Raw genomic sequence first — 26,071 nt, 5'->3', positions numbered from 1 at the left:
CAAAACCGCGGCCTCTCAAACTCTATGGCAGACAAAAGTCGAATTAGAGACTTCGGACTTTAAATCTCTGCTAAGGAGTTCCTTTCGAACGCAATACCAAACCAACAAGACCGCCCAGCTCGAATCCGCAATCGACACGCTATTGAGTACCGTTCCCATAATTGCAAAGACTAGCGAATGCAATCAAATCTGAATGCTTGGAATGCACAACGCACTTATTAACACTAATATAAATTTGTAATTTCGCGGATAATTAGGAATATTTACCATTAGAGTTAAACCGCAATGGCCTTGCATAGTGGTCAGCAGCAAATATTTGCGTCGGTATAACTAAAAAGCTTAAGCTAAGCATACTTTCCGATACCATAGATGGCAAACCAAGAAATACAAATCGACAGTTACACAACCGGATAAACTGTAAGACAAACACTGTTACAAACTCGCGGTAGTGGTAATTGGACTGTAGTTTGCCGATTGTACGACTACGAACCGGGCTCGCGGGCTTCCGAACTGGCGCAACAACTGGCTATTGGGCTGCTGGAGTTCACTGCTACAAACGACATCTTGTACGGCGGACCGTTGGTGGCGGCACTTGTGGCGCTTATCCTGGCGCCACCACAAACGACGTGAAAACACAGCAAACGAAGTATGTGAACAGGCCGACTCGCGAAAGAATCACAACCGCGGCGGCACCAATGCTAGCTACAAGTGGAAAATTAAAGATGCCTCATCTACAACAGTTACACAATGTTGGACGATTGCGCATAAACATGCAGAACGAGGAACGTTACACAACTCTTGCCTCGGACACTGTGATGCTGATGACAAGTGGTGGCGACGCCGAAAAACCGAATCAGCAAGCCAGCGAGTTAGCGAAAGATGCCGCCGCATGTGTAACCAAACAGCGACATGCAAACGTGCCGCAGACGCCAGCACAGAGCCAAGGAAAGGAAGATAAACGAAGTACGAGGGAGCAGCAAGGAGACGAACGTAGAAGACCCAAGCTCAGCCGCGACGTACGAAGTAGTAGCTGGTGCTATGGATAAACGGAAGGACAAGCGGATGGACTGCGGAACGTATTTGTGCGGACGGACGGACGACAGTCGCTTGGATGGCGGGATGAAGTAAGACCGAGGCGCATGCGCAGACGACAATTGTCTGATGAGCTGTGCGGTCAGAGCTTTTGTCTTTGCGCGCATGCAAAGTGAGACAAAGATTTCGCCAGAAGATGCGGCGAACTGGAAGGGAACCACGGAGACGGCGGTGGTTGCGGCTCAAAGCATGCATAGCACGGACGTATGTGTATGATTGTCCAGCAATGGTAATGTGGCACAGAGATAGCGGACAGCAGACGTTGAGAACTCAACACAATGATTGTGACGATTGCTGTGAACGTTCAACAAGTTAGTGTTTTTTTCGGGTTGTTGTTGCTGTGCTGCGCATTGTCTACAGGTTGTATGCGCGCAATGACAAAGGCACGCCGGCAGGCGCCAGCCAGTCATCACCAGCAAAGTACCACACCAAATCTGCGAAATGAGGCGCACAAAATTCAAATCGAGACGCGAGCTCGCGCGCACACACACGACTAAGCGCGCGAATTGAATGCGTTGGGATAAAGACGGGGCACAAAGACAATGACGACGATGTAGTATGTACGAATTGAAATCAGCGCACAGCATGGATAAAGGGCGCCGAAGGCGAAGCAAAAAATAGTAGTGGAGACCTGCAAATGACAAGGTTGACATGGGAAGCCAGGCTTTGTTGGCTCGTAAACTAGTTTGCGGTAGGTGTGACGGCGGAGCAGTGAAGTCTTTTGTTTCTGGCGTTATTTTTGGTGTTGTGCGCCGTGATTGTCTTCGCAGACGGCGCTCCAAATGACGGAAACTAACCAAGCTAATCAGTTTGCTGATTTGCAAAAAGCACAGAGTGGCTGTAGAATGAGTTGAATTAACGACAAGCTTGTCACGCAAATTGAAGGTGAAAGACGAAAGCGAGTCTGTCAAAAGAAAAAAGTGAAGAAAACTGTAATCTTAGATCTGCGCTAATCAAAGTGACATGGGAAACTCAGGCACAACAGCTGATGAACGTTGAGAGAAGTTGAAAAGGAAAAATTATGCCTGGATCTGAAGAGGAAAGGTTTGATTGAGCTTGGGCTTCGGCAGCGGAAAGGTTGTAGCTCTTAAGGCGGGCTGGGGACGGCGCGTACAAGCTCGAAGACTAGGAAGTATCGATTGTTCTAGATTCGCTTTTGAAGTCAAACTACGTCTGATTTGAAGAAATTTTGATATATGGTCCCGGGAAGCCGAAATCCGGATCTACCGTCTAAATATCATGCCAGTATTATGGAATAATGCGGTTACGGATGGAGTTCTTAATCTACGTTCAATAACTATTACTTTTTGGTAGAGGACGAGGTCGCGAAATCTCACATAACTCTTGTTCAGCCTACACAAGCTTGGAGCTCAGTAGGTGTATCGCCCATCCAAACACAACTTCCGCCTCTCTTAACCCTTTCGATTTTAGTCAACCTCAAGCGCGTTACCTCATGCCCTCCTACAAGCGCTTTAACACTCCGCTGAGCCCTAATAAGCCACGTACAGCCATTCATATCTTTACAGCTGATCGCTCGTAGTGGTGGCAGCTGCTGTTTACTAGCCACTGCTGCCAAAAATGCCACGTTTTCTGAGCTGACCTTTTGAGCTGCCGATTTTGGGGGACCGATAAGCGCTGACGACGACGACCACGAAGCAGACAAGGACACAAGACGCGATGTTTGACGGTGGCGACAGTGTCAAACGGAGCACATCACAAAACAAGTGCGCTGACACCCTGCGCACCATAAACAGTCAAGGACAAGTGGGCTGCTGGTGGCCAAGCGCCCCAAGCAAGATGAGGCTTATGAGAGCTTATGTAAGCGTTGGTAGGCTGTGGAGCTTACTGGTTGGCTTGCTAATAATCGTGCTTGGGACGCTAGAAATGTTTTTGTGCAACTTTTTCTAAGCTGCCTCTTTCATATCGGCAATGTGCGATAAGCGACAAGGCAACACAGGCAGCCGACCAGCCAACCTTGTTGCGGCATGAAGTGTGTGGGAGGGCGTGGTAGCAGGCACAGTAGGAGAACCAGTATCGAGCCACACATTGCCGGCTCGCTGGTGGCATGTTGCACGCTGCTGCTTGCCACCGACTGTGGCGTCTCTGGCGGCGGCTGCTCGACATTCATTGGAATTCGTTTTGTGGCAAAGACACGACCAGTGGGACAACAGCAGCCAACAGTGAGTACAATAACAACAACACCAATGGCTGTTGCAGCGGCAGCAACTTGCCAACAAATTGGAATGAACAGGCATTTAAGATGCTTATCAGAAAATGGAAATACAAATGAAATGTAGAAAAACGACCCGAACAACAACAATAACGTTTAGCGCGACTCATCGATGGCAATCGAAATGCCAACCGAAATAAATAGTAAAAAGAAGCACTGGGTAAGACAAAAACACAAGTGACTTTTGTGTGGCAAGTCGGTAGAGCCGTTGCAAGTCTACACTAAACGTGAGTGTGCCGCCAGGCAAGATGGGTAGCCGCTACCGCCGGTGGCAAGCAGCGTTTGCAACACATGTCGCGCCACGCTGGCAATAATTTCTTTATTTCTATTGCGAAAATACGCTCCAATAGAAGCAGTGCGAACGGAAGTAGGCGTGCTAGGAAGCAAATGGTTGGTTGGCCTCTGGCTTGGTTGCTCGGTTGGCCATTTTAGTTGTCACGCTGAGCGCTGCGATTCGTTGGTGCGCGCGGAACAAAGCAACACACAGCAAAGAAAGAAAAAATAACAACAAAAAAGTATAAAACAACAACAACACTATAAAGCACACAAAATCTATCGAAGACAATTGCCACAACAGCAGCGAGTCGCGCGCACACGCTTATCGCAAATTGGAAATCAGTTGTTAAAAATAAATAAAATAATAATAATAAGCGCGCATAAGAAAGTAGTGGAAAATGTGCGAGATAAACACGAATAGTAAAATGAAATTGTTTATACCATAAAAAATGGAATTTTTGATTGCAAAGCATTGCCGGAGATGGCGTGATGAGACAGTGTTGCACGCGCGACTGAGTATTACCTGCCGCTTGGAATGAAGAATTGCACAATAAAAGCTTTGGAAATCGTATTTGAGATTTAAGCGACGCGAAGATGTCTTAGAATTTGGAGCTTTCAAGTAAAATACTCAAAGAAACTAGTTTTTAGTGTTAATAAACATATTTTACTGCTTAAAAACATATGTTTTTATTATTATTGCGCTTTTGGAGAGCTTTTGTTGAGCTTTTTCGAAGCTTTTTAAAAGCTTTTTAAAAGCTCTAAGCCCAGGTTTAGAAATAAAACCTGTTTAATTAAAACTAACATCCTTCAAACCTTATATATTATTACTATTGTGATCAAAGAGAGCTTTTAAAGAGCTTTTTTAAACCTCTCTCACGTTCAGGCATAGAACTTTATTGGATTAAAGCTAACATCCTTTAAACCTCATATATTTTTGTTCTTGTAACCTTAGAGAGCTTTTGTAGAGCTTTTTAAAAGCTTAAAACCTGTTTTTAAAGCTTGAGGCTCACATACAGATAAAACATTTTCTTTAAACAAATCTAACTCCTTCCAACCTAAGCTTTTGTTGTTATTGTGATCCTAGAGAGCTTTTTTTGAAATATCTCATTTTAATTGAATTTAACATCCTTCAAATCTCATATATTATTATTATTGTGATCTGAGAGAGATTTTCTAGAGCTATTCAAAAGCCTAAAGCTGTTTTTAATGTTCGAAGCTCATTTGCAGAAACTTTGAACGAATCTAACTGCTAAAACATCCACTATTGTTATTACTGTGATCTTAGACAGCTTTTATAGAGCTTTCTGAAAGCTCAAAAGCTTCGTTGAGAAAGAACACTTATTTTAAACAATTTCAAATGCTACTGAATTATGATCTGGTTATAATTTTTTTCATTAAAGACCTTTTTGGCGCGTTTTCAAAAGCTTTTGAAAGCTCAATTTCAATATTTTTGTGAAAAACTGATTTTTTTCCATAACAACTAATTACTTCAAGCTCTGTAAGCTCCTACACACGCTTAACTTACAACTTCACAAATTCTCACATCATTAATTGAGCAAAAAACGGGCAACCAATGATACAACGGATTAATGAATACAAACGCACAGCAGCCGAAGGCAACAAAGCCGAAAGTCATATACAAAAAAACAACGAAAAATTGTAATATATTACATTTATGGCATTTCACTAACGAAATTGGTCATTTAACTTGGTCAACAGCATACAAATGTTGAAAAAATTGGTAAAAAATAGAAGTCCAAAGAAAAATCATGGTAAACGCAAAACAAATATACAACAAAAAACCAAAAAAAAAAAACAAAAACAAACAATAAAAAATGTAAATTTCATAAAAATCTTCGTGGGAATAAAAACCGGCGTTTATAAAAACCCAACAAATATCTGTGCGTCCGACTGCGCGCGGCCGCCAGGCAGGTCAGGCCACCAAGCTAACAGCCCAGCGGCGTATGTAAACGATCGGTAGCCGCCAGCAGTCGCAGAAGAAATCGAATGTTTCACAGCAGCAAAAGCAAAAGTAAAATGAAAAATAGTAAAAGGTGCAAGCCGCGGGCCGCGCTGCGGACCAGCTCGTCGCCAGGCCAGGCAGCAGTGTGGCCAGGCTGGTTTACCTACAAATAAATATTTTTTTCTCGGCGATTATGCATATTTTAATTTGTTTGTCAATTTATTATGATTAATAAGTTTATAAGTCCGGAAAAAAAGAGTTGAAAAAAATCTGAGACAAGGGATTAAGCCCAGCTACCTGTGCAGTGTATGCTTGCTGCAAGACGCTTAATTAATCTCATTGGCAACTCTGCGCGCGCGATTTCACTGACCGGCGGCGTAATGGTTGCGCTAATCGCAACGAAATGCTGAACTCGAAAAGTGTCGCAAGACGCGCTCACTGCTTGAGATGACGGTGGCGCTGATTGCGTAGTCTCTTATTGCTTATAAGCATAAGTGTAAATGATGAGTAAATCAAATGATTGCTGCCAAAAGGTGACTGAGCAGCTTATTAACTGTAAGATTGATGACGGTGCGCCATTGGGTTTGAGCGACGCAGCAGGTGTGCGTTATAGAGTAGTTGGAGATAGTTTGCTTGAAAGACATATGATGTGGTGACCAAATATGGCAGACTTTGATATGCGAAAAGTCAAATAAAGACACTTGGAATAAAAATGTTGCTGGAAACGGCGGCGGATTGGCGTTAAGAAGGTGGTGAAGTTCAGGGAACTTTGACAGAAGTGATTGCTCTAAGCAGTAGATTGAGTATAAAGCGCGAAGAAAGAAAACTAAAACTGAGGTTTGCAGTTGAAAAATTTGATGTATAGACAAAAAAAAAGTTCACAGAAGAACTCTTCTGCGGTATAACTGTTCGAAAAAAACAACAGTTATAGAAGGCTTAGCTCGCAGCAAGAATATATACCAGCGTTAAAAATCTCAGCCAATTTTCTGACTTCCTATAATTAAAACGCTCAAAACAGTAAACCGTTATATGAAAAATGTACTTGTTATTCATCCAATTGCCTCTATTGCTTGAAATATGACCAGAGCAATCAAAAATCCTCGACGAAAATTAATTTCAACACGATATTTAATACCGTTATATGAATAATGTACATCGTTTTTATCGAATTGCCTCTATTGCTTGCAATATGATAACAGCAACCAAAAATCCTCGACGAAATTCAATATGAGCGGGATATTTAAATATATAATTCAGTTTTGGAACGCAGGAACTTCATTTAAAATCTGTGGACTACATGTCTATATATAGAAATTGTCACATTAAACAGTGGAGAATTACAGGGAACTAATTGTGTCATAGAATAATATGAAATTCGAACAAATTATCTAAATAGTTGTGTCAAAAATAGTTCTCTGCGTAACTCCGGAGCTTTTGGATGTCTTCTCTCAGGAAAGACAAACTAAGTTGAGTGCCGAGACTAAATACTATGAAAACTAACTGACTAACTAACTAACGATTTCTGCATGAATATTATCTGATTATGCTTCGGTTCTGATTATTTCAAAATTATGTTCAAAAGGCGAGCTTTCTGTATAATAGTACGAGCTTTTACTTTTAGATCTCCAATACAATGGATTACTAGGCTAATTTAGAATTCTATAAGACAACAACGACGTCCCTTTCGCAGAGCCGTAATAACGGGTGATTTTTTTGAGGTTAGGATTTTCATGCATTAGTATTTGACAGATCACGTGGGATTTCAGACATGGTGTCAAAGAGAAAGATGCTCAGTATGCTTTGACATTTCATCATGAATAGACTTACTAACGAGCAACGCTTGCAAATCATTGAATTTTATTACCAAAATCAGTGTTCGGTTCGAAATGTGAAATCCGCTTTTTTATCGACAAATTTTGTTCAGCGATGAGGCTCATTTCTGGTTGAATGGCTACGTAAATAAGCAAAATTGCCGCATTTGGGGTGAAGAGCAACCAGAAGCCGTTCAAGAACTGCCCATGCATCCCGAAAAATGCACTGTTTGGTGTGGTTTGTACGCTGGTGGAATCATTGGACCGTATTTTTTCAAAGATGCTGTTGGACGCAACGTTACGGTGAATGGCGATCGCTATCGTTCGATGCTAACAAACTTTTTGTTGCCAAAAATGGAAGAACTGAACTTGGTTGACATGTGGTTTCAACAAGATGGCGCTACATGCCACACAGCTCGCGATTCTATGGCCATTTTGAGGGAAAACTTCGGAGAACAATTCATCTCAAGAAATGGACCCGTAAGTTGGCCACCAAGATCATGCGATTTAACGCCTTTAGACTATTTTTTGTGGGGCTACGTCAAGTCTAAAGTCTACAGAAATAAGCCAGCAACTATTCCAGCTTTGGAAGACAACATTTCCGAAGAAATTCGGGCTATTCCGGCCGAAATGCTCGAAAAAGTTGCCCAAAATTGGACTTTCCGAATGGACCACCTAAGACGCAGCCGCGGTCAACATTTAAATGAAATTATCTTCAAAAAGTAAATGTCATGAACCAATCTAACGTTTCAAATAAAGAACCGATGAGATTTTGCAAATTTTATGCGTTCTTTTTTTAAAAAAAGTTATCAAGCTCTTAAAAAATCACCCTTTATAAAGCAGCTGAAATAGACCAGAAAACGTAAGGAGCTTTCACTGCAAAGCTTTAAGTACTATAAGTACGAGCTTTTACTTTTAGATCTTCAATACTAAGGATTACTGGACTAATTTAGAGTTCTATAAGACCACAAAGACCTCCCTTTCTCAGAGTTAGAATATAAAACTGTCGAAATAATCAAAAAATTATGCGCTTTGAAAGAGCTTTCACCTCAAAGCTCACTTTAAAGTGTAATTAACCTGCAGAACATTAGGCACTATGAGTGGACCTGTCATAATTTATGCCGCACTTAAGGACTCGCTAGACAATTGCATATATTAACTCAAACACTGCTGTCATTTAAGGCTTACAGTTGAAGCTTTTTTATTCACAAAGCACAAAAGCCGCTTCCGCACTTGAAATGCTGGCAAGCAAAACGCATAAAAATGAATTTTGCAATTAAATCAGAAAAATCTACGAAATACTATTGCGAATGCCATTAATAATGCAAAAAAAAAACTGAAAAGCTTACGGCGTTTGGAAAGAATCCCGCCATTTAAGTGAGGAAATTGGCATAAGCAGGAAATTTCAGGGTGCAAAAATGCATTCAATGGCACTCGAAAGACATTAGCCCACTTGAAGTGAAGCGACGTAGCTGGCTAGCCGTAGGCAATGACAGACAGCAAGCGAGAGTAAACGAGAGAGAGAGAATTCGATAATACGCGAGTGTGGCTGAGAGAGTGAGCGCGTTGAAGCGCCCGAAAACAGCTGATGCACTACAATCTCAACACATTTTGATATTCTGCTAAATTATTGTTGTATTTGCTTGTTGTATGGGTATGCGCTTCAAGGGCTGTACACAGAGGCCGGCTGAGGGTCGTTCCCGAAGGATAACGCGCCATTGAACAGGGTGACTGACGCGCAAGTATAAAGCGAGTAAGGGTGGATTTCAGACAGCGTAAATATGTAAGCACAGCGATGTTTTGGATATGGAGAATAATAATCGAAAAAAATCTAAAATTCCAATTCCCCGTAGCTTTCGTAGGGTGTGAGTCGTAAACATTTCATTTTTAATTTTGCGCCACATTGTCGCTCTATATTTATGCGGTTAAGTGCTGTTTGCGCAAGCAATCGAAGTTCGAGATCATTCATTTACTTGCACTTTATTTGATTTTCACTCCCCCCTTTTATCACCTCTCTCTATCTGCGGCAATACAATTGAAGCACGCGAAAATTGGTTTATGTTGCAAGTATACTCGTTTTCATTATTGCCAAAGTGTTTTAAGCTGCATTATTATTTGCGTTTCGGTATTGTATTGTATTATTGATTATTGATACTTTTCATAAACAAGAGGATATCCGGCAATCGGATGTTGAACGGCCGGAGGGAGGAGATGAAGGTGTGGCGTAAAAGGTTGTGAAGAAAATATGCGCAGATGGGTGTGAGTGTGGTACTTTCATGAAAGCGAATGAAATGGAGGATGGAAATGAACTGGAAAATACATAAAAAAAATTATTGGAAAAAAGCTGCAGCGAGCATAAAAGAATAAAAAGAAAAAAGTCGAAATAGCAAGGTCAATTTGAAGGTTATGAGCTTATAGTTCGAGAAAGTGCTTCTTTCTGTAATATTTCTTTCTAAATTAAAGTGAAACTAATGTGTATTAAAGTGAAAGTATGTGTAATGACATTCGGGTCTATGATATCGGAACGAACCCCGTTTTATACCCGTCTAAAGACTGTAAATTCGCCAGTATACCATAAAATTATTTAGAGAACATTCTTCTGTCGCTACAACAACAACAATTATGGAGTTAAGATAACATCAAATAATGATTCACTTTGATATTGAGTCTAAATTTTTGCCGTTGTGACATGTTACAACGGTTTATGTATATGGAGTGGATCCTCAAGAGTTCGTAAGCCCTTTTTAACGATATCTGAAAGCTAGATGTTATGGTAAACCTATCGCGAGATGATAAAGTTCAAAACGGAAATCAATGGAACTCGGAGCAGATCTCTAAGAGTTCGAGGATACTTTTTATCCGATATCTGAAAGCTGGAGATTGTGTTAAACATTTCATGAGTTGTTAAAATTTTAAGTAAATGAGCTCAAAATGTAAATCAATGAAGTTTGGAGGGGATCATCAAGAGTTCGTCTACTCTTTTTGGTATCTGAAAGCTAGATATATAAGCTAAGTAAGTGAGCTCAAAATGGAAATCGATGGAGCTTGGACTGGATCTCTAAAAATTGGTGGATCCTTTTATTCGGTATTCGAAAGCTGGAGATTGTGTTAAACATTTCATGAGTTGTTAAAATTTTAAGTAAATGAGCTCAAAATGGAAATCAATGGAGTTTGGAGGGGATCCCGAAGAGTTCGGGGATACTTTTTATTCGATATCTGAAAGCTGGCGGTTGTGTTAAACATTTCATGAGATGGTAAATTTTTAAGTGAATCAGCTCAAAATAGAAATTAATGAAGCTTGGAGGGGATTTCCAAGAGTTCGTAGACTCATTTTAACGATATCTGAATACTAGATGTTATGGTAAGCCCTTCATGAGATATTAAAGCTTTGAGTAAGTGAGCTCAATATGGTAACCAATGCAGTTTGACTTGAAGCTATTTGATCGTTATATATGATTGGAGTACTGGCGAAACTATTTTAGTTTACAGAAAACTTCCACGAAACTTTAAGTAGAAAAAGCTCTCCTAAAAGCTTCATGGAAACTATATTCACATGCGAAACCAACTATTTAAGCTATCTTGAAATGAAGAAATAAAACCAAATTACTGCAGTCACGCGCAAAAAATTGTATTGCGAAAGCTAATATATACATAAACTCTAATTTCTAAGCTCATAGGAAGAACTGGTAATGCAAAAATAGATCTCCACGACATTTATAGTACTGTAAAGAGACTTCAAGAGTTTAATATCTTCGGTAAATGGCGCTATTTGAGGGACTATGCTTCTTCAGAGAAAAAATCTTATCTAAACATTACTTTAAAAAAGTTCATCAGCTTTGTTTAATGGCTTGAGTTGGCTTTGAACTTGTAATACCCTTAATTTGTCTTATAACTACAAGACACACAGTAAACATACAAAAAGAAATAGTTTTCAGCGTTTAAAAAATATAAAAATTATAATTTTTATTGATTATTGCCTAATGAGCTTAAAAGCTCGATAATCTCAATTTTATGCTTTCAACAAAATATTTATTTTTTTCTTCTTTTCGACTCAAATATATTAATAGCTATTTAATTTTATGTCAAAAAAAGCCGATTCATTGCTAGAAAGCTAATGAGCTTTCACTACCAACGAGTAGCTCTGATATTAGAAACTATAAAAATCACTTTTATTTGCTTTCTTTTGATTAAATTTGAAATATTTTTCATTTCTTCGCGCTCATCACATTAACGCTGATTGCGCACGCACCTACTCGTTGCTTTTGTACTCGCTACTTTACATATATATTTACACAGTTTACGCGAATTGTGCTGTTTGCATTACGTTTTTCACACTCCCACAAGTAGGCACACAGCCAACCACAGCGCCACCCACATCCACGCTCACTGCCGCACTCTCGCGCTCACACTCATCTCAACTCAGCGCCTACTGCTCTGCTCTGCTCATCTCACTCGCACTTTGACGTGCCAGCAAAACTGTCTGTCGGCAAATGTCGGAATTTCACACTAGCCCGCTACTACTACAAATCGCTTAAAAGGTAACTAAAACTAACAACAACAACAATAAATATATCTATTACCAACTCAGCGAAGATTTCAACGTGTTTCTCACACACTTTAGCGCACTTCACGCCCATTGCTTGTTCTACTACTACTGCTGCTGCTGCTTCTTCTTCAACTATGTATTTACTCGCATGCAATTCGCACGTTGTCGCTCCATAATTTGTTGTTGTTGTTGTGCGTTTTTTTTCATCCATAATTACAGTTGCGGTTGCAACTATTTGTACTGTGGTGTTCACTCGGTGGGTGTTCGCTGACATTTAGCGATGCAACACTATACTTAACTCCGGCGTAAGCTTCGCGTGCTCGTCAGCGTGTCTTGTAAAGCTCTAGCAATGCTCGTTTGCAGCTTGTCGCTTGTTGTTAGTGTTGTAATTGCCAAGTTATCAGGCGTTTTTCTACTATTTGTTGTGTTAATTTGCGGTGTTGCAAGGTCATTGTGCTTGTTGCTGTTGTTGTTGGTTAAGAAAATTAGTTGTTGTGATTGAAGAATCAACTAATAGGGTTTGCGAGTCTTAAATGATTAGTGTGTCTGAAGGAATGAAGTTAAAAGAGAGTTTGAAGAGTCTTTGAAGCCGAGAGATGAGGCTTCTCGAGTAGATAGGATCCCAGAACACCAGTAATATGAATTTTGGTGTTTGTAGCAGAAGAATATACCATAAGAATCTTACTCCGCACGAGTTTACTCAATCTCAACGAAGATGTTTGCGATCTGAAGTCTAGAAAACAGCGAAATAACGAACCTATCATCTTTCTATATTCCAAAGGAAGATGAAAAGACCTTAAATATACTTTTAAGAATCTGATTTCCTAAGAACTTTCGAAGGAGACTTGTGAAATTGTAAAGCTTTGTAATCTAAACTGCTCTAAATCATTTTAAAATCAACCCAGTCAACAAAATCGGCTTCCGATATCAAAAATCGGTCAACCAAAATAACTGATACTATTACTTAGAAGCTTTCGAGTGCGCTTACGTACTCTTTACTTCTGCAGTGTAATATTTTAACTGGAAGAGCCTTAAATATGATAATCTTTGCTAAAAAGCTCAAAGCTCCTCGATCAATAAACTGTCTTGAAGCTTTTTAAAAGCTTTTGAACCTTTACTGTCCCACATTACTGCCTTTAACTGGTATCTTGGTATCTATTGTAAAATTTTTGTTGAAGATTTTTGTTTTCGAGATGCAATTTGGTTTCTGTTCTAAACAAAGCTTCGAGATAAAGAGCTTAGAAAGCTTTGAAGAGCATTTCAAAGTATTTTAAACCGCTGATAACAAACAATATCAAAGCTTTCAGAATTTTTCCGTTAAAAAGTATACTGCTATGGAGCTTTTAAAAGCTCCACAGTACGTTAAAGATATTTTTTGTTGTTGATAGCTGAGTTATTTCGTATATATGATGTGGCATACATTATTAAACTGCATTAAAGCAGTTTTTCGGTAGTGGAATGCACTCCACACTTGCCACAAACCGTGCGTCTTCCCTCACTTGGCTTGTTGATGCTACAGTCATGGTATTTGCATAATAGAATATCAAAATTGGTGTCAAGTTACTTGCAAAAAGTGGGAAGGGAAGGCCGAAAAATGCGGCCATAATTGCATATGCAATATTATTTTTTTATACAAAATTTAGATGACTCTGTAGGAAATTTGTAATGTAGAAAGGGTGTGTCTTTTAAGCTTTTGTAGAAAGAGATTAGGTGACTAAATTTACAAAAAATGAAGTATATTTGTTATAGAATCAAGTAACTTCAAAAAGTTATCTTAGAAGAATTCTTCAAGACCCCGCTGAGGCTGAAGAAAACTATAAAAAATATTTTTGGAATCTATAACATTCTTTTCCACGAAAAATTATACATTTTTCTGTTTCTAATTTTTATTTTTTGAAATTTTTAAAATCCTTCTTTGCCACGAATTTCTTACTGTGTCGCTTGGTTGCATAAATATTTCAGCATATTTTTATTTTCCACACACACACACGCCAAATAAGGTAATTGCAGTATGCAACCGAAGAAGAAGAAGCAGACTGTTGCATACAAGCAAAAAAATCCACTGTTGTTGTTGTTGCATCAGCAATTTGCCGCGTTGCAACACCACTGCAATGCATGCGCAAGGCAAAGAAAGCAAAATGCAAAAAATGGCAGCAGAATGTTGAATGAAGGAAGAGGCAAATATGCAATAAGAATCATGTTGCACGATGGCGATCAGCAAATACAACAACAACAACAGCGACAACAACAAGACATTGGCCATCATAGCAGCATGGCCTTAATGCAGTTGAAGAGTTTCTACTTCATGCTTGTTTTATATATATTTTTTCGCCGCTTGCTTGCTGCTGAGGTGTGGCATGCATGATGAGTGTGTGCGAGAAGGCGCGATAATTAGCGCAATAACAACAAATAAAAGCTAAACAAGAATATGCAAGCAAATATGAGAGAGAGTGAGTGCTACAAGTAGATCTTAGCTGTATTGGTGCTGCTGCTTGCATGTGTTGCACGTTATGAAGGTGGCAAAACGAGTGCCTCAAGTGGGTGTGTGTGTGATATTGAAGTTGTTGAGATCGAAAATAAGAAGTAGAGAAGCACGGAAGACACATTTGAAGTGGCTAAGAAGTAGCGTGCAACAATACACTCGGGCCGCTGAAGTGGCAAGTAAGGAAATGCATTTGCACGTGTGTTGAAAAAGTGTAATAAACTACAGATGGAGGCAAGAAATATGCGTGTTGCATGTATATGTGTGTGTTTATCATATTTTATATGTGTTGTATATGAGCTTGAAGTCGGGAGGCTGGGTTAAGCGGCACAAAATGGTCGCAGTTTGAGTTGGCAGTGGAGGTGCATGCAAAAAACTATAAGACAGTTAAAAAATATCTATAGAAGCACAAAAAACATCGCAAGTGCGCAAAATATCAAACGCTGATGTTGCCACAAGCTATAAATTTAATATCGAAAGTAGTTGCAAGCACTAGAAAGCTGAAATATAGGCAGTTTTAAGTCAAATGAAGATTTTTGACAAAGAAAAATTGCATGTGGCAAGTTACGCCAACTTGCAACATAACCTAAAACAGTATTTTATGCTACCAAATGAAGCTGCAACAACTCGTGCAGCAGTATGAATGCTAGAAAATGCTTGGAATACACGTTTACACATATATACACCCGCCTATATACACTTGCAAAAACTTTTTGTTAAATAACACCTGCAACTGACAGCTAATTTTTGCAAGTTAGTTAGTTAATAGCACAGTTATGATGAAAAATGCCACACAAATATACATATAAACTTACAAAATTAAGCTCTTATAGACAAAGTTGTACTTGCCGCCAGCAGCTTTTGCTACGAAAAATCTAATAAATTGCAAACTTAACACAAATTTGCACTATTATACTTGCAACATAATGTGGCAGCTGTCATTTCGCCAGCATAATAAACACCTCAACTTGTTAAAATGTATGTTGCAAGTGCCAAATAAAATTCACATTGTGGCAGTAAATGTTGCAAGTGTGGTTGGTTAGGTTTTTTAGATGTCTTCAATGTATAGATTAATGTGGAGTGTTGTTTATTGCTTGAAAATTTTATGAGAGCATTCAAAAAGTAAGAGCTTTCACTCATATAAAGGAGCTTTCACAAAAACTTAGAAGTTTTGTTGAAAGTTTGCTTTAAAAGAGTTAGTTTATTTTGAAAGTAGTATTTACTATAAAAATATGAAATATAGACTAGTGAGCTTTCGAACAAAACAGTTCTACATAACAATAAAAGCTATAAAAAGCTTCTTGATTGTATTTTAGAAACTATTCTTTTTATAATATAAAGCAAAATTTAGTGAAGTCATTGAAAACTGGATATAGCTTTCATCAATAAATTTCTTATAAAGGTTTTATGAGCTTTTGACGCCTACTTCTTTATATTTTGAATTCAAAAGCTAAAAATGGTTTTATTGATCGCTTTCCTATCATAAATATATAAAAATAAAAATTTCCTCAAAAATCTGTGAAAGAGCTCCGTAGGCCTTGCTGCAATTTCTTTACAAACTACTTTAAAATTATTACAAATCTTAGTCAAAGCATGTCTACACATATAATCTTGCTGCTATTGATAAAAATCAGAGTTTTTTACAAAAGCTCCACGGAAGCTTTTTCTGAAATATCCGTCTCCACACCTAAAAATGGCTCCCTTTAACTATATGTTGCGCCACACATTAAGTTTTTCAATTAGCCAAATGACTTGCCACAAATTATAGGCATTTAAAATGACAAACCACGCCCACTACGAAAAGCTACATAGCAATTTACGCATTAATTGCCTACCACTAAGTGTATATGAGTTAACATAATTATATGTACCAGGCATAAAGTCAATAATCGTCGACAATTAGTTGGCCAATACATGCCTACATGTGGCAATAACAATAAGCCACGCCCCGTTTGCAACTCCTAGCAAAGCTGACGATGACGACGACGAACAATTAAAACTTTTAATAACTCAATTTGGCAAAATGGGTGGCCATATGTATGAGCGGACTAAGACGGTCGGTATAATACCAGTTGGCGTTGTATAGTGCTTGCTACATGCAACAACAACTACAAGTAGCGCTGTCGCAAGTTTAACGACAATTTGATTTATCGATGACAATTATAAAGCAATTTGGATCAGGCAAAGACACGCTTATATGCTTCCTTGCTTGCTTGCTTCCAGAAACTTCAACGATTTACAACTTTGTAATCAAAATGGCAAGCCGTAGTTGCCACAAGCGTTTGCCTCGTGAGCCTATATAACTTACTTGTGTTTATATGTGGCATGCAACTGTTGGCAAAAGTTATGACAAACTACTGTAATCGCTTTGTTGTGTGTGTGGCTTGCTTTAGGTATTTGCCCCAACAACTACTGCATACTTGCAACATGCGAACAACAACAACAACTTTGTTATAATACAAATATCTGCATATCGTCTGTCAAAGCAACTTGCCTGCCACAGCCTACCTACATAGCTGTGACGCTTGTTGCACGTCCTTCGTAGCTAAGCTGGACTAAGTTTTTGAATTTTTTTCTTCAGTCTAAAGGTAAATAGATAGTAAAACTTGAGCCACCTGCCACTAGCGACATTCAATAATTATTTTATATATTATGATGTATGCATATTTCTGTGATGTTGCATGCCACATGCATAGTTAATACACGCAAGCATGTGTAAACTTGCATAGAGAACGCACGCATATACATATAGAACAAACTGTATGTATTATATGTGTGTGTGTTGCACATACAGCTGTCAATAATTGCTTTGACAACGTTTCACTTGCAACTTCATGTTGCGTAGCATAATAATTTAATACGCACAATATCACAACAAAAACAACTGCAAAAGCATTTGCAAATAGCAACAACACAGTGCGCATGTCATGCATTTTCGTGCAACAATACTGCAAACATTGAAACAAACAACAACAACACCAATAACATGTGGCAACATAGTTAGCCAATGACACAATAACTTGTTGTACTGACAAGTTGTGGCATGACTAAACAATTATGCCAAACAATAATTGACGATTATGTAATTTGAATTGATTTATTTTGTGCGTGTGCTTTAGAAGTTCACTTTTTCTTGTTGTTGTTGTTGTTGCAATGTCGCATAAACACAACAAAAAAACAATTATCTATTTTCGATTGGACAAGTGTTTACGGCCGTAGGCTTAATAAATAATAAATGTGTTTAACTGAAAACATGTAAATAAATGAAATAGTTGCAATGTTGCAGTGTAGGTGAAAGCTCACAGGCAGCTTTTGATTAAAATTCGTATTTTTAATAACTTTAAACTGTAAATAATAATTATTATTGCAGAAAATATGAATTTTATGTCAGATGAAAGCTCACATGAAAGCGCGAGTGAAAGCTTTCAAAGCTATTTTTGCTAAAAAGCTTGAATTGTCGAAAGCTCTCAATTTTAGTTGATCGAAACAAATAATTATAATAATAATAATAATTATTATTGTTTTTAAAACACTAATGCTGCAGAAAGTATGAATTTTAAGTTTAATGAAAGCTCCAATGAAAGCTTAGTATGCTAGTTTTTCGCTAGAAAGCGCTTAAAATGATTTATTCTAATACTTATAAAAGTTTAAAAAGCTTTGTAGATATTTTAAAGTTGCCAAATTGGAAATTATATGGAACTGAGGAAATATAAACTCAAGTGAAAGCGCGAATGAAAGCTTCAAACGCATGAAAGCTGCTAAATTATGTTAATTTTACTAAGTTAGCGTAATATTAATGATCTCAAACTTTATGTTGGGTCGAAAACTGCAAGGAAATACAGATGTATTTTAACTGATATGAAAGCTCAGGTGAAAGCTCTTTCAAATAATGGTTGGTTAAATATTTTAATTTTTTATATTATGCAGTATGATTCCGTAGTACTAGACATTAGCTGACTTGCAGTAAAATTCAAAAATATCTATTTGTATTTTTTGAAGACTCTTCCACAAAATTTGTGGCGTTTTTGGTGGCATCATTAAGGCGTCTTTTAGACTTTTGACTAGTGCTGCCTTATGATTAACAGCTATTTGCACTTAATTAAAGTTTTTTGAAAAAAAAAATTGTGAAAGCTCTTTGGAAACTATGAAAGCTCTTTTGGTGTATGAAAGCTGCTGAATTTTTTTAGCTGATATTCGACTTACGGACCCTATAAGATACATATTGTGGGTATAATAACAGTACAGGACTAACGTATATAGTAAAAGCTCTTTAGCTTGGAAATCTAAACTTGTAACGCATTTTTAAATACCACATTATATTTTATTATGGGGAAATACCATTCCTTTTTAATATTTAATTGCGCATACCTTCGATGAATGTCAACGCCAATATCATTACAAGAATTTTTTTCTTCAATTTGTAATAAACGTTAAGTGTTCGTACGTGCAACATGCCTACAGGGGGCATTATGGATAAGCCAACTTGCACAGCTACATAGTTGCATTGGGCAAACACACATACTTAGGCACGCATTTTATTGTATTTACTGTATGTGTGTGCAGCACAAAATTCACTGGAAGCGACGTGCCGCAATTACTTAATAAGCCAACAAAATGCATATTCCTCAAGTGCGCCAAGTGCCGACGGCAATAATTTTACTGCGCATATTTACGGCATATATTGTTGTAATTGGTAAAAGATTATAAATATTTATGCTTTATTAGTTTTCACGAAATGAAATCTCAGAATTTGTATTTCGAGCCAAGAAAGCCAAGCGCTGTGGGATAATGAGTTGCGCGCACATCAAAATTAATGAATTTATAACGCGCACTGTTGCGTGTTAAACAACAATAACACTATTTCTTACAACAACAAATTAGTTATATATTCATATTTTGTGTATGCAACATTTGACGGCAATTAATATGTGCAACAGCAGCGCGCGAAGCGACGCGACGCGGCGTCGTCAACTAATAATATATGCATTTATTTGACAATTTCGGACGCTGGTGGCGCCACCAAAAATCGTCTGCATATTTAAAGCATAAGCGCACGCCTACAGTGAAGCTAACAAGATGGCGCTTACCGAAAAATTATTACACACACTTGCAGTTGCGCGTGCTTATAACGCAGTAGAGTAGAGTGACGCGCGCGTTTCCTCAGCACCTCGCGCAGTCACGCGTTGCGGTGCGCGCTTGCTCAACTTAGCGCGCGTTCTCTTGTCTTGTAGCGCAACTGCGCACCAGTTTAAGCTGCTTACTAAAGCTGACGCATCCGCGCTTGCTACAACGGCAGCCAAAAGTGCAACGCTTTATATATATGTATATATGTTCGTAGGAGACGCGCGCTCGCCGTGGCGTCACTGTGACGCGAAAGCGCGGCACTAACGCGTCCGCTATACACGCGCGCGCTGCACATACAACAGCGCGTTTTCCAAATAATTCATTAATATTTTGGTAATTATGACTTGACGACGTTGCATTTAAGGCGCACACACAAGCAATTATTAAAAATTACAAAAACACAACAAAAACAATGGCTTGCTTTGTTAGTATGAAGGCAGTAAGTAAACAAGCGCGGGCGGCACGATGGCGTGTGTGGCGCTTATTTGCCACAGCATGTAATCACCACATAATCGCATTTTAACCAGAAAAAATAAGTATGTATAAATATTACAAAAACAACAACAACAGTAATAACAAACAATGGTTGTAATATTATTAATGAGACGCATGTTAATGCAAACAAATACTCGTTGAGGATGAGCAGGAAAGGCACAACAACAAAAATGCTTCTGCTACTTCTTGCTTTGTCCGCCGCCACCTCATGCGTGCAGTCTAATGCGCACAGCTGTGCGTTGTAATAACATTAAGATACATAGTGAGCAGTGTGTAGCCACCACTCTGCTTCAGGTAGCATGTGAGTGCTACTGCCGCCTCGCCATTCATGCGTGTAAATATGTTTTCCCCTAATTTTTCCGGCAACGTCTTCTTTTTCCCTTATAACTCTGCTCAATTTTCCCTTATTACTCGGTACTTTTCATTTATTATATTTTACTTTCCTTCTTTTGTCGCAATACATTTGTGTGGTAGCCAGCTAGCAATTTGTCCTACCGCTTTGTGTGCGCCCAAGTGCGTTGCTACCTTTTTTCATTTATCAAAAGTATACCCTATTCTTCGTTTTCTTCTTGCACTTCTTATACTTGCGCTGCCATCCCTTTTTCCCATCTCATAATCCCTATCTACGCTGCAAATCTTATTGAGTCCTTATAATCTTGTATGCCCTTAACTAATTGACGTTTTGTAATATATCCAGTCAGATAATACCTTTTTGAGAGAGTGCAACTTAAACGGCTGTCTGCAAGACCGCACTTGATAAGTGGTACGCAGATGGATTGCTGACAGCAAAGAGATTAAATGAAACATCTTTGCTAAGAGTATTTGATTCTACAGTTATCAATGGAATTCGGAAGATAAAAATATGATTTTTTGTTAAGAAAAAAGATAACATATAATTTCTAAAGGCCCCGGGGACATTTTTTTATTGTATTTGTGAAAGAAACATACTAAAAAATCCGCTAAGTTTTAGTGATTTTCACACAATTATTTCAAATAATTCACCTTTATTAAATAATTCCAGAAAGCTTCGAGGAAATTTATTTTTGTATTTATAAAACAATTATATCTAGAACTCCACTAAGTTATAGTGATTTTCATGCGATTACTAGAAAAAAATCATTTTAATTTTGTATGTAATTTCTGAAAGCTTCGAGGACATTTTCTTATTTTCTTTTTAAAATAAAATTGTACTGAGAACTCTGCTAAGTTATAGTAATTTTCATCAAATTATTTCTAATGATTCACAAAATCATCTTCAAGAACTGTGGAAAAGCTTCTCTAGTAATAGTGTTAAAGCTTTTTAAATGAATTCATAACTTCTTCACTGTAATAATATAAAAATTATTGTCTAAGATAAAGCAACTTATAATTTTAAGCATTTTTGTGACTCACTCAAATAAGTGAAAGTTCCTTAAGCACTTAAAAGTTAAATCATGTTTCTACAAATACTCAGAAAATATTGAATTGGATGCTATTTATATTATATGCACATAAAATTCACTTGTATTCTTATTTTTAAAATCGTTAATTCATTACTCCATATATGTGAAAGCTCTTAAGTTTGCATAAATCATGAAAGCTCGCTAAAAATCACTTGTTAGAAATAAAATCTGTTTATTTATATTTATTAAAGCTTTCACAAGTGTGGAAAATGAAGTCTCATATAAGTTTGACTACAGCCACGAAGCTTTCACAAATATTATATGAATTCGAAAAAAGCTTAGTTTGACTATTTTTTACGTTCTCGAAAGCTTATTTAAGACAGCTGAAATTGTTTTTAGTAAGCTTTTTCATGCCACTCACAAAGCCTTCATTTGCTTTTTAAAGTACTTTTTGTTTTACATTTGATGATTCTTATAATTTATGTTACCATAATTGCTGCCATCAAGTATGAAGCTACTATTCTAAGTATATTATGAAATCATTCTAACTGTAATGAAAGCTCTTAGCACTTTTAACAAATCAAACTAACTGTTAACGCACAGTAGCACTTTAGCTGTTTATATAAAATATTTACATTAAGTAATAAAAATTAGAATTTTATCAACTATATGCTTTTAACGTACAGTTAATAAAGTGCTTTTCATATATTCTATAATAAATTTAATTTTATCTTAATTTCCACGGCGACATCACCTATACATTTTAACATAAAAAATCACAAATATTTAATAGCGACCACCAAGACGCTATGCATTTAAGAGAGGCTTTCAACTGCACATTCAACGTGATTTTCATTTTTATACTTATTGATTAAGAGCCACTAATGAGGGCCACCCGGTATTACCCTTTTAGAAAATTCTTTCTTCTCTCTTTTTCTCAAGTCTTAAGCGTACTGGTACTGGGACCTGTTGTCGTTGCGGCGCAACTAATTATAATCTCCGCTTAGTAATGCAACCAAATTAACAAACATTTTTCAACGGTAGTCCATGTACAACAAAGTGAAATTTATGTAAACTACCTGTTTTATTATCTTTATATATTTAAATTCCTATTCTTCTATGAGATTTCTTTGTTCCGAGTCTGTTAATGCAGCGCTAATGACACGGGAAATTTAAATATTTATTACCAAATGCATTTAATAGGCAACCGTTGGTGACCTTTATGCACAAACAAAGGCAATCGTGTGACAAGTTACTGCGATGACGACGACGACGAAAATAGTAAAGGGAGAGAAACGGTAAAAAGATCCATTGATGTAGTTGCAGGCGACTTCATTAGATTTTTGTCTGAGATTTTGGAAAATAAGTCATTAGCCTCATAGAGAAAAGAGATAAATGTCAACTTAAGCGGCAGATAACCTTATTTAAGCGACGCACGAAAATGAGTTAATTAAGTGAGGAGTCATCAATAAAATGAGCTGTGTGTTGTTGAGAAAGTATATGAAGAAGCTATTGAACGGTAAACTAGGCAGCAGTAAGAAATATTGTTGTTTGGTGGCCGAAAAGTACGTTAAAATTCATTTATTTGCCATTTAAGTATTTAAAAGCTTTCATAATGCGTGAAAGCTTAAAAGATGGTTGACATTTTCTTAGTTTGATAAAATTTTTAAGGATTCTTACAAAAAAATGTTGAATTCACGTCATCCTAATAGAATATATAACATTTTTTTACTAAAAATGGTGAAAGCTCTAAAGCTTTTCGTATATTTTCAAGTAAAATATCTACATAAAACATATTCTTTATCGTATAACCTCAATTAACTAATATTTTATACGATTTTTTTGAATTTAAAAACATAAAATGATGAAAGCTCAAAAGCTCTTGTAACCAATTTTCCCAAAAATTATAATTTATATTGTTTTAAGCATTAGTAAATTGAGTTTTTTGAAATAATAACTCTAAAGCTCAAAGCTTTTAGGATATTTTTCAACTGAACATGAGAAGTGAAAGCTCTAACTTCTAACTAATAATTTTCTAACTCTCCAACAGCTATTTTTTACATGTTTTTTGCTTATAAAAGTTCTAATTCTTTCTTTTTAGACTTTTATTGAATTTATTGTTTCAAGAAACCAAATAAGTGAAAGCTCAAAAGCTCTTTTACACTTTTTTGTAGTAAAATAGTTCTTTATGTTGTTTTTAACAGTAAAACTATTTGTTATAAATATTTTAACCATTCTGGCTTTCATTAACAGAAAATCAGTGAAAGCCCCAAAGCTTTTTTCGCATTATTTGCTTAAAATTTCATTGTTTAGTGTAACTCTTGCGCTAAAATCACCAGTAACCAATCCCTGACGCAATTAATTTTACTGTTCACTAATTTTTTATCAAAATACAAAAAAAGAGCTTTCATTCGGCGAATTCAAATTTATATTTATTATTATTATTCTAATTCTCCGAAAATGCACCGTCGGTTGTTGTTTCTGCTACACTTTTTTTATTCTATAAATACGGTTATTGTTATTGTTGTCTTTTCCGCTGAAAATGACATGAGCTTTTAAAATGTACCGTTATTATTTTTGTTGTTGTATTTTTTGATTGTGTGCGCGATTATCATATCACTGTGATTTTCCAACTTCGCTGTTATTGTTTGCAATGAATTTGTTGCTTTCGCATACTATATGGACTGTGTTGTTGTTGTTGATTTTGCTATATTATCACAATTTGTTGTTGTCGCTCACGGTTATTTGCGTTAATTAACGAGGTGATTAAGTAAAGTGTTTTTCGTTGTCGTTCCGTTTGGCGCGTTCGCGCTAAAAATCATTTGTTGCAGTTGTTGTTGTGTACTTTTTGTTGTTGTTGCATGTATGCATTTTTGTTGTAGTAGTTGTGTGTCATTCATGCCTTTTTTGGGGAAAAGCGCATGCGAATACTGTTCTGCTTCAGCGCGCTGGCTGTGTAGGTGTATACATGTGTGTTGGAAAATTTAGATCTATAGCTATTTGCACATGCCACACATGCAACATTATCTGACACTTACAGATATGCAACACAGAAGCATTTTCAACGCGCAAAATATCACTTTTTAGTTATTTTTTTTTTAATATTTTGCATTGTAAGTGTTTTTGTTGTTGTCATTGTGCATGTTTGTGACACCAAAAGGCAGATAACGTTAATATGGCATGTTGTAATTTTACAAAAAAAAAATAAATTAATTAAAATGTGGCAGCCATGTACTTGTACAGTTTCGTGTTAGGAAAATTAGAGCGAAGAAAATATAATAAAAAAAAATAAAAATTTGAAGAAAATTCTATAAAAAAATATTTTTTTTGAAAAATCAAAATAAATTAAATAAAAAATGTTTTTTTTTTTAAATTCAAAAAAAAATTATAAAAATATTTTATAAAAAAATTTGCTTACAAGCAATTTATAATTTTTTTGTTTTTTTTTTTTTGAAAATTTAAAAATTTTTTATTTAATATCTTTTTTTTAATTTTTAAGAAAAAAAAATTTTTAAATTTTTCTTTTAAGTTTTAATTTTGTTTTTTATTTTTTATCTATTTTTTTTTGCCTTTTTCGCACTTCAGTTGCATTTTGTCGCGCTTCGTTGCTTTCACTCGCCTGACAGCGCTCTAACGCATGTCACGACATGTCTAGTTGTCTAGCGTTTTACACTATTTACACATTTTTGTTGATGTTGTTTTCATGAAATGCATATCTGTTGTTGTTGTTTAGAGGTTTTTCATTACACCTGAGGTGAAAATTGACACGCCAAAATCATGTCAGAAGTGCGATGAACATGTAACACAATGCATTAGACAGAAGAAGAGTCCATTTTTTTGCGCAGTTGTGAATTGAAGTGAGGTTAGAAAATGTAGAAAATGAAAAACAAAAATAACAAACTTAAACGTAGAAAAAATATTGAAATATTAATATTTTTTATAAAACGGTGTATAATGGCAAAAATTTGACAGAAAGAGGGGACTATGGCATAGTTTGTTATCGTAAAATGAAAAAAAAAATTTAAAATATTTGCAGTTTTAGTAATTTTAGAGGAAAATATTAATATTTATAAAAATATTAAAAAAAAAAATCAAAAATTTATAAAAATTTCAAATTTTTTTGTTTTTCAAAAAATTGTTTTACTACAAAAATTGTGTAACTTCATCTATTATTTTTATTATTATATTTTTTAAGTTTTTAACTCATTTCAAAACTCGACTTATGCATTTTTTATTGAAAAAATTGATTTTTTAAAGGACTTATATTAAATTTTCACACTTTTCTCCAAAATTGTATATGTCAACTATACACAATTTCATTACATTCATTTTCCCAAACTGCCAGCTTTCCAACAACACCGTATTCACAAAAATCCACGAAAAATTGCCTAAGTTATGAGCCCTTAAAGCCAACTGCCCCTTGAGGTATGCTTTGATTTTGCACCCACCACGCACTGCTACGCAATTGTCACCTAATGTGTAAGTAGGCTAATGAGCGTTGACATCAATTTCGCATGTCAAAAAGATATTATGCGTCGCTGTGCGACTACAACAACAACAACAACACCAACAAATAACAAAACATATTCAAAAGCAACATTTTCTCTATGGAATCCATATTTGTAATTGTACTCTAGCCACTTGCGCGCTCCAAAATTCTTGTTGCTCCA

The 26,071-nt window shown here is 36.5% G+C and overlaps 2 protein-coding genes across 6 annotated transcripts in view; one reads left to right on the top strand and one right to left on the bottom strand.

The window, feature by feature from the left end:
* LOC105218490 (optomotor-blind protein) overlaps nt 1-26,071 on the bottom strand; it is a 243,750-nt gene that overhangs the window by 59,462 nt on the left and 158,217 nt on the right. The gene's annotated exons all lie outside the window — the stretch shown is intronic.
* LOC128922326 (uncharacterized) overlaps nt 1-26,071 on the top strand; it is a 323,101-nt gene that overhangs the window by 220,297 nt on the left and 76,733 nt on the right. The window lies entirely within an intron of this gene.

This window comes from Zeugodacus cucurbitae, chromosome 5 (assembly GCF_028554725.1).
Source record: "Zeugodacus cucurbitae isolate PBARC_wt_2022May chromosome 5, idZeuCucr1.2, whole genome shotgun sequence".
Lineage (NCBI taxonomy): Eukaryota > Metazoa > Arthropoda > Insecta > Diptera > Tephritidae > Zeugodacus > Zeugodacus cucurbitae.
The sequence above is the reverse complement of the archived record's forward strand: the minus strand, read 5'-3'. Positions and strand labels throughout refer to the sequence as shown.